The sequence below is a fragment of the Molossus molossus genome, unplaced genomic scaffold (genome assembly GCF_014108415.1).
Source record: "Molossus molossus isolate mMolMol1 unplaced genomic scaffold, mMolMol1.p scaffold_m16_p_2, whole genome shotgun sequence".
In the NCBI taxonomy this organism is placed as follows: domain Eukaryota; kingdom Metazoa; phylum Chordata; class Mammalia; order Chiroptera; family Molossidae; genus Molossus; species Molossus molossus.
The window spans coordinates 32,141,100-32,158,767 of NW_023425355.1; the positions used below are offsets into that span (position 1 = coordinate 32,141,100).

General features: G+C 36.8%; 1 protein-coding gene across 1 annotated transcript in view; it reads left to right on the forward strand.

The window, feature by feature from the left end:
• The window catches only part of IL1RAPL2 (interleukin 1 receptor accessory protein like 2), a 1,440,342-nt gene that overhangs the window by 986,342 nt on the left and 436,332 nt on the right, over positions 1 to 17,668 (forward strand). The gene's annotated exons all lie outside the window — the stretch shown is intronic.

Consider the following 17,668-nt stretch of genomic DNA (forward strand, 5'->3'; position numbering starts at 1 on the left):
AGACAGGTTTATTGTCACCGTTATTACACACAAATCAATTTATGTCTACTCATTTATAACCCTAAAGTTCAGTGCAATAGCGGCTTAAGGAAATGAGTTTGTATTGCATCAAGGAACGGTAATACTAATTGGTTACACTTGGTATTAAGTGTGCTGTAGAACATATATATATTTTTTTCTCTGTGATTGATAGATTTATGGGTGTCTTACACTAGTGATTGGTACAGAAAATTTTTCATGATTATCAACTAAGTATTTTTTTTTCAAATTAAAAAAGCATTAACTCTTGGAGGATAATCACTTTTTGAAAAATAAAAGAGCCTCTAGAATAAGCCTTTAAAATGTTTTAATAATATTGTCATCAATGAAAGAATCTATGGCTATTTAAAACTTGTTTTAGGGTGAGATCCTGAATATTTATGCATAATATGGTATTGGGAACAGTAAAAAGTTGATTTGTGGGTGCTGCTGTCTTTTTACAGTCTCAAATAAGGAGACAACGTGTTGGCTCCTTCACTGTGTGTCTCCTACCACTACCCCTTGTATTTAAAGAACTATATAAACTTAAAACTCATAGGCCAATATATTTTTCAAACCATGGCTTTTATTCTAAACCATGTACTTTAACATCTATAAGCATTCATCAACCAAGTTTCATTCTGTTCTTCAATTCTAAGAATGTCTTCCATTCTGAGCAAGAGAACTGAGTAAATGTACTGGAAATATATTAGACTTACTTTGGACATATAATTTATTAAAATATATGACTACAGTGGTATCGACCAATTATATAGCCAGGGACAATTAATAGGCTTCAATATTTAACTCATTTTGGAAGTTTTTTATTCAACTTTTCAAAAAAAAATCTTATTGAATTTATTTGGATGACATTGGTTAATAAAATTATATCAATTTCAGTGCATAATTGATTCTATAATATATCATCTGTATATTTCATTGTCTCTTCACCATCCCAAGTCAAGTTTTCTTCCATCACATGTATTCTCCCTTTACTCTCTTCTCCCTCCCCCAAAACCCTTTTCCCTCTGGTAATCACTATACTGTTGTCTGTGTCTATGATTTCATTTTTTTCTTTTGCTTAATGCCTTAACCTTTTTCACCCAGCCCTTCAAACGCCTTTCCTTCTGACAACTGTCAGTCTATTTTCTGTATCTATAAGTCTGTTTCCATTTGGGTTGTTAGTTTATTTTGTTCATTAGATTCTACATATAAGTGAAATCATTTTTATTTGTCTATTTCTGACTGGCTTATTTCACTTAGCATAATACTCTCCAGGTATACCCATGCTATCGAAAAAGGTAAATTTCCTTCTTTTTCACAGCTGAGTAGTGGTCCATTGCATAAATATACTGCAGGGTTTTTTTTTGTTTGTTTGTTTGTTTTTTATCAACTCACCTATAGATGGGCACTTGGGCTGCTTCCAAATCTTGGCTATTGTAAATAACGCTGCACTGAACATTGGGGTGCATATATTCTTTTGAATTTGTGTTTTTGGTTTCTTCAGATATATTTCCAAGACTGGACTCTCTGGGTCATAATGAAGTTCCATTTCTAATTTTTTTTAATTAATTTATTTTTGTTACAGATGTTTATCTTTTTCTCCCCCACTGAATTCCCCCTTCCCCACCCTCCCCGCCCCAGCCCCAGCCCCATTGTCCATATCCATTGTTCATGCATATATGCACATAAGTTCTGTGCTTTATCCCTCCCCTACCTTCCCCCCTTCTGGGGATTGTCAGGCTGCACCCCACTTCCGTGTCTCTGGGACTACCCCATTCCTCAGACTGTTATGTTCATTATATTCCACAAATAAGTGAGATCATATGATACTTGTCTTTATCTATTTGGCTTATTTTGCTTAAGATAATACTTTCCAGGTCCCTCCATGTCGTCTCAAAGGATAAGAGATCTTTCTTTCTTACAGCTGCATAGTACTCCATTGTGTATATGTACCACAGCTTTTTTCTCCATTCATCTACTGATGGACATTTGGGCTGTTTCCAGATCTTAGCTATTGTAAATAGTGTTGCTACAGACTTGGGGGTACATGTATTATTTCTGATTGGTGTTTCAATTTGAGGAAACTGCATATTGTTTTTCACAGCGACTGCACCAATTTGCATTCCCACCAACAGCACATGAGGGTTCTCTATTCTCTAATTCCTCACCAGCACTTGTTTGATTTATTAATGGTAGCCATTCTGACAGATGTGAGGAGATACCTCATTGTAGTTTTATTTGGCATCTCTCTAGTGATTAGTAATGTTGAACATATTTTCATGTTTAATGGGTCTTCTGGAGAAGTGTTTATTTAGTTCCTTTGCCCATCTTTAATTGGATTACATGTCTTCCTGGTGTTGAGTTGTATGCATTCTTTATAAATTTTGGATATTAACTTCTTATCAGATGTATCATTGGTGAATGTTCTCCTACTCAGTGGGTTGTATTTTCATTTTATTGATGGTTTTCATTGCTATACAAAAACTTGAGTTTGATGTAGTCCCATTTGTTTATTTTTTCCTTTGGATTCCCTTACCCAGGGATATATATCAGAAGAAATATTGCTATGAGAAATGTCCAAGATTTTATTGCCTATGTTTTTTTAGGATGTTTATGGTTTTGACTCTAACATTTAAGTTTTTCATTCATTTTGAATGTATTCTTGTGCATGGTGTAAGAATGTTGTCTGGTTTCATTTTTTGGTGCATATCTGTGCAATTTTCCTTCACCATTTATTGAATAGATTATCTTTATCCCAATGCATGTTTTTACCTCCTTTGTCAAATTTTAATTTACCATAAAGGCAAGGGTTTATTTTAGGACTCTCTATTCTGTTCCATTGGTCTATATGTCTGTGTGTTTTTGTTTTTTGTTTTTGTTTTTTAAATATATTTTTATTGATTTTTAAGAGAGAGAGGAAGGGCAAGAAAGAGAATCATTAATGTAAGAGAGAAACATCTATCAGCTGCCTCCTGCACACCCCCTACTGGGGATCAACCCCACAACCTGGGCATTTGCCCTGATCTGGAATCTAAATGGCATTTCTCAGTCCACGAGCCACAACAGTCGGGTGATCTATATGTTTGTTTTTATGCCAGTGCCATACTGTTTTTATTACTATGGACTTGTAACATAGTTTGATATCAGGTAGCATGATTCCTCCAAATTTGTTCTTCTTTCTCAAGATTGCTATGACCATTCAAAGTCTCTTTTCATTCCATATAAATTTTGGGGTTACTTCTTATTCAGTGAAATATGTCATTGGTATTTTGATAGGAATTGCATTGAGTCTATAGGTTGCTTTGAGTAGCATAAACATTTTAATTATATCAATTCTTCCAATCCATGAACATGGTATATGCTTCCATTTATTTGCATTGTCTTCAGTTTCTTTCTTCTCTGACTCAAATTTTGATCTTTCCAATTCAACTTGGATTGTTAGAGGCTTATTGCTACATTGAAGATACTTGAGATAAATTACATTCCTAAGAGCTTGCTTATTCTTCTAAAATGAAACATAGCACATTGCAGTTAATACAGCCTTAAAGTATAAGTATCAAAGTTAAGTGTTTTAAAACAAAAAGAAAAGAAAAGAATAAGCATGTTATCAAGAGTGAACTGTGGGAATTATGAGTATTGTGTAGATAATGTTGAAGTATTAGACTATGGCTCTCCCCCTACCACTTGTATTATTTTGTACTCATTACATTTTGTTAAATCCAAATCTAGATGGGCTGACACACACCCCTAATTAATTTTTACTTACTTCTTTCCATCAATTCTGGGACAAAAATACTTCAAGAGCAATCTGTGGTTTTCCAGGAGTTACATAAAGCCTTAAATGATCTTGTACCATTAGCTTTCATGGACATTCAAATGCCTAATTGATTTTATATGAAATATTATATATTAAGCAGTACAAAACAAAATTCATACAACTACTTCAAATAAAACATGAGTATGTTTGTTTTTGTGGAACTGAGTGAGTACTTCTTTCTTCTCTACAGTTATGCAGACTTCAACCGAAAGGTCTGAGTAGTATTTCTCTAAAGCAAGGAGAGAGATCCTTGTAGGGAGTAAATTTTATTCAGATGCACTAGCTACAAGACTTATATAGGTACTATTCAGGACATCTCCAAGATATATATTTTATGTAAATATGTATTTCAACCTAGGTATATATGCCAATAAAATTCACTACCAACACCACCCTGTAAAATTACTAAAGTATTTTTTTCCAATTTACATTGGATGCAAGGCTAAAATTTCATATTTCAGTTTGTAACACAATTTGGAAAGAATTTTTTTTTAACAGAAAGGTGGAGACATGCCCATTTTTTAATTCCAGAATGTCTGTTTCTCTGAAATGCTAAAATAATCATGTAATTTGGACAAAGAAAAACAAAATCAGTTAAGCCAGTTCTTTGGTACTTTAAGGAGTATATTAATGGTTAATTTTAAGTGACTTTTCCACAGATTTATTTAGCAGCATTTATATACAACTGGAAATGATTTTGTAACTTATTGTTATCCCTCAATAGTAAGGTGATGTTAGGAGCATGGTAATTGACAGATTGCCCCTCAGTTTTGCAGTCAGAGTGATCAGTATTTAGAAATCCAATAGGTAAAATAAAGAAAGAAAAAGATAAGTGGGGCAATTGGACAACCCTATCAAAATGTAGAAAGTTTTCAGAGTTCAGTAAGATTATGAAAAGTTCTGGTATGTTTTTCCTTTATTTTTTAAAGTTTTTAAAGCACATTCAGCTTTAGACATTATTAAACTAGAACTACCAAAAATGATAACAATCCAATCCAAATGTCTAAGCACATTACAAAGGTAGGTTGAAAGTTGCCCTACCTATATATATTTGCTACTCTTATCTTTAAAACATAGTTTCTCATTCCCCTCCTCTTGGAAGGGGGTGGTCCTTGGGGCATGCTTGACCAGTAGAGTATGGCATAAGTAACCTTCTGGGATTTTGGATGCTTGTCAATAGAAACCTTCCAACATCTGTTCTGGTCTTTCGGTCTGCTCTGAAGCTACCATGCTGTGAAAAGTTCAAGTCACATGAAGAGGCCTTAAAACATGAAAAATCATGTGGAGACTGAGAAGACAATGAGCACCAAAGCACAAGGCATGTAAGTGAAGAAACCATCTTGGAAGTGGATCCTCCAGCTCCAGCTTCCCTGGCTTATGCCATGTAGTTCAGACACAAATCTTCTCAAATTTTTGACCCAAAAAGTCATGAGCAAATTGAAGTGGTTGTCATTTGTCACTAAGTAAAGTGTAATATGCTAAACAATAAATAATCAAAACAACCATTAATTAGTTTTCTCAGAAATAGAATTTCTCTGAATCCCATTTTTCCCATGGGCAAATATTCCATACAGACATTTTATGCAAAATGAGAAATATTGTAGGGAATACTTGAGTGATATCTTTAAGATGGTTTCAGAGAGCATGTTCTGGAATAATTGTTCATGTGTTTAATTTGAGAGTTCCATTCAATTCTCAGTTCTGCATATTTCTAAAGTCAATCCATCAAATCAATATTTTCAGTAGAAATACTTCTTAGTGTATGAAGTTGGTATTGGTACAGCTATTTTGTCATCTCTAAAGAAAAATAAACATTGTGATTCTCTCTCCTATAGTGTATTCCATTAGTCATCCATGAAGGTCTAGAAATTTACATATGTTCTTCTGAAATAGTGATGACAGTTTGGTTGTTGCTAAATTGTGTTCACAGTGTAATGCTGAATGATGATTAATCTTAACCGAATAACTGTATAATTTGAGATGATAAACACACTCCTAACAAATAATCTGAAAGCTATTGTACTCACAATGCAAGCATATTCAGCTATAGCAGCCTGTGGTAATATACAAAATATAAAGACAAAAGCAATATACAGAACATATAAAAATCTAATTTGTTGCTGTTATCTTTCATTTATTTTCTCTTTCTGAAGTTATATTTAGCTATTAATTTAATAAATAACCTTTACTTCACCAGAGATAATTTTTTTGACAGTTGGAAATCTATTTTCAATATTCTCCTAAGATAAAATAATGCTGCATTACAACATATGCATTTTTTATTGCACTTTAATAGCAAAGTATTAAAACATCATAACAATATGACACCACAGATTTTTTTTTTTTTTTTTTTTTTTTACAAAATCCAAATACATGCTTTACAATCTATAACAGAAACCCAGGAGCATTGAAAAGGCCATGAACAAATATGGATGAAAAGATTGGATATCTGGTATCTAATTTTGATTAAGAGTAAATTTGGTAATATGCTCTGTTCTTCTCATTGATGACAACTTTCATCTTGGACATTTTTCTAATACTTAAAATAAGCCAGTCATTGTTGTACAGAAAATAAATATAAATGCCATTTACTTTCTCTTCTTGGTTCAAGGAGTCCAAAAGAAGGCCTGGGGGCCTAAAGCAAAAAAAACTCAGATCAATGGAATAGTTGAAGCTAATTCAATACCTCAGATGTTTCAAAAAGCTGGATAGATAATCTCCAGATTAATCTGATTCAACATAAAATGTCCCTTTATTTCACTTCTAATATCATTCAGAATTTATTTTTTATTTATAGGCTATTCAAATTTATATTGCATGTCAGTGTTATGTGCTACCAGCTCAAACTTTCTCTGTGTATCTAAGGAGTGTTAATCTTTGTCAGAAATTGAGTTTACTATCATATTAGTTTCTACTGAAAATTATATTAGGATCCCTATAAGACCACTATAAAAGACTCTACAATAGAATAAAGCAAAATATAATATTTAATGCAATACTAATGACTAGAAGACAAAAATAAGTAACTAATTAAATTTCAAATGAAGAAATTAGCTGTTCCAACAAATCTATCTTTTTAAAACTTTATTTACCTAAAATGTATTGCATTTAGAGTGGAGGCCAATCACTGTGATAGAACGTGGTGATATAGAGGTGAATTAATGAAGTTTTTTGCCTTAAGCTATTCTCAGTCTAATGGGGAGGACAGATGTATAAGCAGAATTACAATTCAATACAATTGTCCAAAGAGAGATGGGAAGAGGGAGTGAGCTTTTTGTGGCAACACCTCATAAATTAACAGTTTTGTACTCTCACTTTCACTTAATATAATGACATAGCTCTGTAAACTCAACCCAACCAAATATTATATTTATTTGAAAATAATTAAAAATTTCCAGAGATATAAGCTTTTGAAATAATAAATTGTCCACAATTTTCTTCAGGACAGTATAGCAAAAGCTAAAGATGGAAATTATGATATCCTTGAGTCTCTCAGGTTTAGTAAAATTAGTCAACTCTTTCTAAAGTTGTCATAGAACAAACAATCCAAAGCAAGTTACAAACCAACTGAGCTAAAAGGTGTTAAATCAGAATTGCTATCAATGCAAATAGTCATACATGATCATTTTATTTGCTTGAGCCATGACTTGGTATATCCATGTGTGTATAATGTTAGTAGCAAGGGATTTTGTTGAACTATTTTTGTTGTTCTATACTCTTCCTGCCCTGTTAGATTCAAGGAACTCCTTGAAAACCTTCATTCAATCTTGAATAAATCAAGAATGTGAAAAAAAAAAAAGAAGGGTATCATGAGTTCACTCAACTTTCTTACACATAATTGGAGCTGGTCCATGGAAGCATTATCTCTTCCTTATAGACATTCTAGGGTTAGTAAGTTGTTTACAAAAATCTAATTTATTTGCAGGATAACATGCACATGCTTAGCATGGGCTGCCCCAAACTGCAAACTACTCTATTGCCAAATTGTACATGTGTATTATTTACAATTTTTCCAAATCCAGGCCAAGCTTTCTCCCTGAGAGTTAGCTGCCATATTAATGCTTGAGAGTGAAACTGGTTACTTAGTCCAACTTTTTATAACTTACTTGCATTTATTTTGAGAAACTTAAAAATGAAATGAAAAAGTTAACAGTTTGCTAAACATTTTTTTCTGTAATGTAATAGGTTGAGCATGAACATCTTATAAGTAACATGATTGACCAGACCTCTATTCATATATTTTTGCTGAAGTTTCTGTTCTATTGAGATACTAATATAAGCCTGAAGGTGTTTCATCACATTTTCATTAATGTCAGTACCATGATTTTACACATATGGAAACAAAATTATTTGAAGATTTACTATGCACTAGGCCGTGCAATGGATGTTTGTAAATACACTGTCTTATTTGGTCTTCATAAGAACCCAAAGTAGTAGTAGTAGGTATTTTTAAACCACTTTGTATATGAGAAAAGTTAGCCTTAGATAGGTCAAATTACTTTCATGAGGCTACAAACTGGTAAGTGGGAGAGATTGAATTTTGATTCAATTTGTCTGACTCCAAGGTTTGTATTAATTTTATTATAATATACTGAGAATGATAACATTAGCTAGGCCCAAAATTATATCCTAAACAATCTATAAGTCCAATAGAATTTTTTTTCTTAAAGAATTTTTATTGATTTTTTAATAAGAGAGGAAGAGAGAAAGATAGAAACATCAATGTGAGAGAGAAACATTGATTGGCTGCCCTTTGCACGCCCTCTACTGGGGATAGAGCCCACAACTCAGGCACATGCCCTAATCAGGAATTGAACTGGGACCTCTCAGTTTATGAGACGATGCTCAATCCACTGAGCCACACTGGTTGGGAAATAGGGACATTTTTAACCAATCATAATCATAATCATAATCATAATCATAATCAACGACTATATTATATGTTATAACTATATATAAAATAATAGTTGTTAAAAAAGATGGCAGCAAGCAGTACCAGAGCAAGGGTGAGTGTGTAAAAGTGTGAGCGAGTGTGAGAGAGTGTGAGTGGACGTGAGTGTGGATGACCAACCTTGAGCAGTGCAGAAACGTGGGGCACAGGGTTCCTGTGCTGTGTATGGGGAGAAGCCTGCTACCACAGTAAGTGGCTTGTCAAGGAGCCAGAAGGCCCCAACATTTTGGAAGATCCACTGGTGCTCTCTTGGAGAAGGCAGCAGGGAGTGGCTAAGGCTAAGTGACCTGAGTTTACAAGTTTGCCTTGCACTGTCAGACCAGTGTACCCCCCTGTGTCAATGTGGACCAGCAAACATTAGCAGCACCATCAAGGTACCTGCTTGGGGAAGCAGCAACTGTCCAGGATCCAAGCACCATCCCCCACAGCAGCAGCAATAGCACTAGCTTGGGAGTCGAGCACCACCCCCAGAAGCAGTAGCTTCACTTTGAGAGTCCAGTACCTTCCCCCAGAGTAGCAGTGACTGGCAAGAGTAGAGCCCCATCCCCAATAGAAGCAGAGGCTTAGGAGCAGACATCCATCCCCAGGTAGCAGCAGCACAGATCGGCAGCTGAAACCCATCCCCAGCAGCATCAGAAGAGGCTGATCAGGACCATGCCCCAGTCCAAGCAGCAGCAAAGTCCTGAGAGCTGAGCACCCTCAATCCCCAACAGAAGCAGAAGATTGGGATATGAGAGCAGCTCTAGCAACAGCAGCAGCAGTAGCAGCACAAACTGGGAGCTGACACTCAACCCCGGCAAAATCAGCAGTGACTGATCAGAAGGTGAGTGCCACCAGGTAGCAGAACCATCCAGCAGTGCACCAGCTGGACACATGCACCCTAGCAGAACACTACCTGGACCCAAGAACCACAGCAGTGCACCAGCTGGACCCAAAAACCACAGCAGCACACCAGCTGCACCTGTGCACCACAGCAGTGCAACAGCTGGACTCACACACCTCAGCAGCGCCTATGACAACAGACCAATATCAGTTGCCAGTTGTCAATCCTGCAGGACTCATAGCAGGCAAAAGGCTCCATGCACCAAAACAGTCTGGGAGGCACAGCACCCTTATTTGATACACACCAACCTCCATACATATCCCAATATCCCTCACTGGGCCTAGAACTACCAGACTGCTAAAATGGTGAGACAAAAAAACAACACACAAGTGAAAGAAAAGGAGTAATCACCAGAAAAGGAAATACATGACCTGGAAGCAAGGAATTTCTCAGATAAAGAATTCAAAGCAATTATTTTAAGGTTGCTCAAACAATTCAGTAAGACCTACATGCAAATTAATGAAAATTATAAAGAGCTCAGTGGGAACTACATATGCATAAAAGAAAAAGAGGTAGAGGCTATGAATAAAAATCAAGTGCAAATAAAGAATGACATAGCTGATATGAAAAATACCTTAGAAGGTCTCAATAGTAGAGTAGAAGAAGCTAAAGACTGAATAAGGAAGATAGAAGACAAGGTAGAAAACACCATCCAAATAGAGCAGCAAATGGGGGGGAAAATAAAAAGCAGAAGGAGAGTTTAAGGGAGCTTTGGAACAAGACAAAATATAACACTTGCATCATAGTGATACCAAAAAGAGAAGAATTGGAGAAAAGGAATAGATCACCTGTTTGAAGGAATAATGACAGAAATAGTCCCTAATTTGGTGAAAAAAAAGCCACACAAGTTGAGGAAATATAGACCGTCCAAAGCAAGATGAACCCCAAAAGACCCACAGCTAGAAACATCATAATTAAAATGGCAAACATTAAAGACAAAGAAAGAATCTTAAAGGAAGCAAGAGAGAGACAAAAATTTACCTACCAGGGAGCTCCCATTAGACTGTCAGCTGATTTCTCAGTAGAAACACTGTAGGCCAGAAGGGAATAGCGCTAAGTACACAAATTAATGGAAGACAAGGGTCTGAATCCAAGGCTACTCTATCCATCAAGGCTATCATTCAAAATTGAAGGTGAAATAAAGAGATTCACAGACAAAAATAAAAAAGTAAAAGAATTTACCACCACCAAACCAGCACTGCAAGAAATGCTAAAGGGACTGTTGTAAGAAGAAGAAATGAGAGAGAGAGAGAGAGACGGGGGGGGGGGGTGTGGAACACAGGCAACTAATATGTTAGTTAGTTAGTAGCAACTAATAAATATTTATCAATAATAATCTTAAATGTAAATGGCTTAAATGCTCCAATCAAAAGATATAGTGTAACTGATTGGATAAGAAAACAAGACCCATATATAGGCTGTCTACAAGAGACCAAACTCACAACAAAAAACTCACACAGGATGAAAGGAAAGGGATGGAAAAAATTTTCCAAGCAAATGGAAATGAAAAAGAAAGCTGGTGTAGCAATACTCATATCTGATAAGATATACTCAACATGAGGGCTATAATAAGAGACAAAGAAGATTACTACATAATGTTAAAAGGATCAAGTCAACAAGAAGATATAACTAAACATATATGCACCAATATAGGAGCACAAAACTATATTTAAAAACTTCTGGAGGACTTCAAAGGAGAGATCAATAGCAATACAATTATAGTGGGTGACTCGCACCCCACTGACAACAATGCAAAGATCTTAGAGACAAAAGATTAACAAGAAAACAGAATTTTTAAATGAATAACTAGATATGTTGCACTTAATTGATATTTACAGAACATTTCACCCAAAGCTGCAGGATATATATTCTTCTTAAGTGCACATGGAAGATTCTCGAAGATAGACCACATGTTAGGACACAAAGTAAGTCTCTACAAATTCAAGAAGATTGAAATTATATCAAGCATCTTCTCAGATCACAATGGCATGAAACCATAAATAAATTACAATAAAAACACTCAAAACCTTCAAACACATGGAGGCTAAATAGCATGTTATTAAACAATGAATGGACTACCAATGCGATCAAGAAATAAATAAAAAACTTTCTAAAAACCAATGAAAACGAACACACAATACAACATATATGTAACACAGCAAAAACAGAAGGAAATTCATAGCAATACAGGCCTACCTGAAGAAAGAAGAAACATTTCTAATAAACAATCTAACCCAACAACTTAAAGATTAAGAAACGGAACAACAAGAAAAGGCCAGAGTTAGTAGAATGAAGGAAATAATGAATTAGAGCAGAAATAAAGACACATAGAGATTAAAAAAAAAAACAGTACAAAAGATCAATGAAGCAAAGAGCTGTGTTTTTGAAAAGATAAACAAGATTGATCAACCATCAACCAGACTCACCAAGAAACAAAAGAGAGAACTCAAATTAATAACATCAGATATGAAAGAGGTGAAGTAACAACGGAAACCACAAAAGTACAAAAGATTGTAAGAAAATACTATGAACAATTATATGACAACAAATTAGACAACCTAGGTGAAATGGACAGATTCTTAGAATCATATACCATTCCAAAACTCGCCTGGGAAGAGTCAGAAAACCTAAACAGACCAATAACAATTAAGAGAAGAGAAGAAGCATTCAATAAAATCTGAGCACACAAAAACCTGGTCTGGATGGCTACAGAGGAGCATTTACCAAACATTCAAAGAAGAACTATTAAAAGATATAGAATATTCTTCTAAAACTATTCCAAAAAATTCAAGATAAAAGAAGGCTTCCAATCTCTTTTTATGAGGCCTGCATAATCCTAATCCCAAAACCAGATAACGATACTAAAAAGAAATAAAATGAGAGGCTATATGTCTAATGAACATAGATGCAAAAATCCTCAACAAAATCTTAGCAAATCAAATACAGAAATATATTTTAAAAATTATACACCATGACCAAGTGGGATTTATCCCATGGATGCAAGGCTGGTACAATATTTGCAAATCAATAAATGTGATACACCACATAAACAAAAAGAAAGATAAAAATTATGTAATAATGTGAATAAATGCCGAAAAAGCATTCAACAAAATTCAGCAACAATTTTTGATAATAAACTCTCTGCAATGTGGGAATAGAATGTCATATCTCAAAATAATAAAGGCCATTTATAACAAACCAATAGCCAACATCATACTCGATGGAAAAAAACTGAAAGCATTTACCTTAAGAACAGAAATAAGACAGGGATGCCTACTTTCACCACTTTTATTTAACACAGTACTGGAAATCTTAGCCACAGCAATTAGACAAGAAGGAATAATGAAAGGGATCTACATTGGAAAGGGGGAAGTAAAACTCTCATTATTTGCAGATGACATGATACTATATGTAGAAAACCCTAAAGACTCGATCAAAAATCTACTAGATTAAATAAATGAATTTGTCAAAGTAGCAGGATAAAAATTAATGTCAAGAAATGAGTGTCATTCTTTTTTTTGCATTTTTTTTGCATTTATCTTCAGATAGAGTGGGAGGGGGAAAGAGAGGAAGAGAGAGAGAAACATCAATGTGAGAGAGAGATGTGAGAGAGACACACTGAGTGGATGCCACCCACACGATCCCAACCGGGGCTGGGGACAAACTGCAACCTAGGTACATGTCCTTAGCAGTAACTGAACCTGGGACTCTCTGGTCCACAGGCCGATGCTCTAACTGCTCAGCCAAACTGGCAAGGGCATGAACGTCATTCTTATACACCAATGATGAACTCACAGAAAGAGAAACTAAAAAAATAATCCCAATTACTATTGTGGCATAAAGATAAGATACCTAGGAATAAACTTAACCAGAGAAGTAAAGGACCTCTTCACAGAAAACTACAGGTCATTGAAAAAAGAAACAGATAAAGATATAAAAAAAAAGTGGAAGCATACACCTGCGCATGGATTGGAAAAATTAACATCATTAAAATGTCCATACTACCCAAAGCAATCTATAGATTTAATGCAATCCTCATCAAAATACCAGTGACATATTTTACAGAACTGGAACAAATTTTCCAAAAGTTTATATGGAGCCAAAAAAGACCCAGAATAGCTACAACAATTTTGAAAAAAACAAAGTATGATGGATCACATTACCTGGTATCAGGTTGTACTACAAAGCCACTGTAATCAAAACAGACTGGTACTGGCACAAGAACAGACATATAGATCAATGGAACAGAACAAAGAACCCAGAAATTAACCCAAGACAACATGCTTAATTAATATTTGACAAAGGGCCCTGGCCGGTTTGGCTCAGCGGTTAGAGCGTCGGCCTGTGGTCCCGGGAGACCCGGGTTCAGTTCCTGCTAAGGGCATGTACCTCGGTTGCAGTTTGTCCCCAGCCCTGGTTTGGTTGTGTGGGTGGCAGCCCCTCGATGTGTCCCTTTCACATCGATGTTTCTCTCTCTCTTCCTCTCTTTCCCTTCCACTCTATCTGAACAAAAAAATGGAAAAATGTCCTCGGATGAGGATTACAAAAATAAATAAATAAATAAATAAATAAATAAATAAATAAATAAATAAATAAATAAATTTTGCCCTGGCCAGTTTGGCTCAGCGGTTAGAGCGTCGGCCTGCGGTCCTGAGAGACCCGGGTTCGGTTCCCGCTAAGGGCGCGTACCTCGGTTGCAGTTTGTCCCCGGCCCTGGTTGGTCGTGCGGGTGGCAGCCACTCGATGTGTTCCTTTCACATTGATGTTTCTCTCTCTCTCTGTTCCTCTCACTCCCTCCCACTCTATCTGAACAAAAAATGGAAAAATATCCTCGGGTGAGGATTAAAAAAGAAAAAAATATATATATTTGACAAAGGTGGCAAGAACATACAGTAGAGTAGAGACAACCTTTTAAATGATGTTGGCAAAATTGGACAGCTACATGGAAAACAATGAAACAAAACCACCAACTTATACCATACACAAGAATAAAGTCAAAATGAATAAAAGACTTAAATGTGACTTGGGAATCCATAAAAATACTAGATGAAAATGTAGGCAACAAAATTTCAGGCACAAGTCACAGCAGAATTTTCACTTATACATCACCTAAGGCAAAAGGAACAAAGAAAAAAGAATAAATACATGGGACTACATCAAACTAAAAAGCTTCTGCACAGCAAAAGAAACAGCCATCAAAATGGAAAGGGAACCCACTATATGGGAGAGTGTAATTGCCAATGATCCATCAGATAAGGGGTTGATTTCTAAAACTGATAGAGTGCTCATACAACTCAACAAAAGGAAGAATAAGAACTCAATTAAAAAATGGGCAAAAAACCTAAAGAGACACCTCTCCAAACAGAACATATAAATGGCCAACAGACATATGAAAAAATACTAAATGACATTAACCATCAGAGAGATGCAAATTAAAATGTCTATGGCGTATTACCTAACACCTGCTAAAATGGCTGCCATCAAGAAATCATCACACAAGTGTTGGAAAGAATGTGGAGAAAAGGGGACTCTAGTACACTGCTGGTGGGAATGCAGACTGGTTCAGCCACTATGGAAAACAATATGGTGCTTCTTCAAAATATTAAAAATTGAACTGCCATTTGACCCAGTGATACACTTATATGAATATACCCTAAGAAGCCTGAAACACCAATCAGAAAGAATATATGTCCTACTGTGTTCATAGCAGCTCTATTTACAATTGCTAATATCTGGAATCATCACAAGTGTCTATCAATAGATGAGTGGATAGAAGAGCTGTGGTACATATACACAATGGAATACTATGCTGCTGTAAAAAAGAAATATCTCTTATCCTTTGAGAAGACATGCAGGTACCTGGAGAGTATTATGTTAAGTGAAATAAGCCTGCCAGAGAAAGACAAGTATCACATGGCATTCCTTATTTGTGGAATATAATGAAGAAGATAAGCTGAGGATCAAAATAGAACCAGAGACATAGAAATAAGGTTGAGACTGATGAACTTTAGAGAAAAGGTAGGGAGAGGGAAGAGATAAACCAAAGAATGTATGCATATAAGCATAACCAATGGACTTACACAGCAATGCTGGGGTGGGTGAGTGGAAACAGAAGGAGGGTGTCAATTGGGGAAAAAGGCAAAATATCTGTCACAAAATTAATTACTTTAAAAAATTAAATATAGAAGATGGCAACGGGAAGGACCAGAGGGAGGGTGAGTGTGTGAGAGAGTGAGTTAGTGTGTGAGAGAGTGTGAGTGGATGTGAAGGAGGCTGACCAAACCCTACCAGTGCAGAGCCGTGGAGCAGAAGATTCCTGTGCTGTGGACCAGAGCAGCCAGCAACCTCACTAAGCGGCCCTTCAGGGCACTTCTCCCTGCTCTGCAGGGAGGTCCCATCATTTTGGAAGATTCCGGGTCTTCCCTGGGAGGAAGAAGTGGGAGCAGCTAGAGCCCAGCAACCTGAGCCCACCAGCACACCTGGCACCATGGGACCAGTGGACACTCTGTTTTAACAAAGACAAGTGCACAGTAGTGGAGTTCCGAAGGTGCCTGTTGCAGAAGCCACGGACATCTGGGAGCCCAGCACCATCCTCCATAGTAGCAGCCAGATCAGAGATCAGAGTTGAGATATTATTCCCCCTGCAACAGAGACTGTGGAGCAGACATCCATCTCTAGGCAACAGAAGCACAGACCAGCAGCTGAGACCCATCCCCAAAAACTACAACAAAAGTTGAGCACGAGGTGAGCCCCACTGGGCAGCAGCACTCCACAGCTGACAGTGGGAGGACCTGGGACTCCACAGAGGCCTGTGCAGTCCAGTAGCCCACAAGAGCAGTGGAAAGCCAGAGCCCCAGAGAGACTGGTGCCATCCAACTGCCCACCTGCAGGAACTGCAGGGTGCAAGGCACCAGAGAGGCCTGTGTGACCCAGCAGGGATGGAGTGATCCAGTTATCCATGGAACCTGCAAGGTGCTGAAGCACCAGAGAGGCCTGTGCAACCCAGCAGAGACTATTTCATCCAATTACCCACAGGACATGTGGGGTGCTGAAGCAACAGAGAGGCCTGGGTGACCCAGCAGGGGATGTGCCATCCAGTTACCTGCGGGACCTGTGGGGTGCTGAAGCAACAGAGAGACCTGTGTAACCCAGCAGCCCATAACATAGGCATGGAGCCAGGTCCCCAAAGGGACTGTGCGATCCATTTACCCTGGAGACTAGCAGGGTGCTGGAGCACCAGAAAGGCCTGTTTGACCCAGACGAGAACAAGATAGGTGTAGAACACCAGGGCTACTTACCAAGGCACTGAGTAACTGAGACTACTAGCCACCAGGAAAAAGCTAGAGGATATCTGAACCTTTCCTGGGCTTGCAAATCTATCCAGGAAAGTAAGACTTGACATGGTGTTTAACATGGGCCCACACAGGCTCATCCAAACCCAGTGGAGGGAGCCACAAACAGCAGAACACCAACACCCACAGGGAATATTTGTCAGGTTCCAAAACACACTGAAATAGCCAAAATGATGAAATTAAAAAAAAAAAAAACCCAAATGAAAGAACAAGAGAACTTTCTCGAACATGAGATCAATGAAATGCAGCTAAACAAATTATCAGAGGTAGAGTTCAGAACCGTGATCTTGAGGAAGCTCAACAGCATGTGTAAGGACATCAGTACCATGAGTAAAGATATAGAAACATTGAAAACCAACCAAGTAGAAATAAAGAATGACATAGCAGAAATTAAGAATATATTGGAAGGACTAACCAGCAGAGTAGAGGAAGCTGAGGACTGGATCAGGGAATTAGAAGACAGGGTAGAAAAAATCAATCAGAAAACCAAAAGGAAAAAAAAAAAAACAATTAAGAAACAAGAAGACAGCTTAACAGAACTGTGAGAAAACTGGAAACGTAATAACATTCACATCATAGGAGTCCCCGAAGAGGAAGAAAATGGGCAAGGTTTAGAGAATATATTTGAGAAAATAGTGACAGAA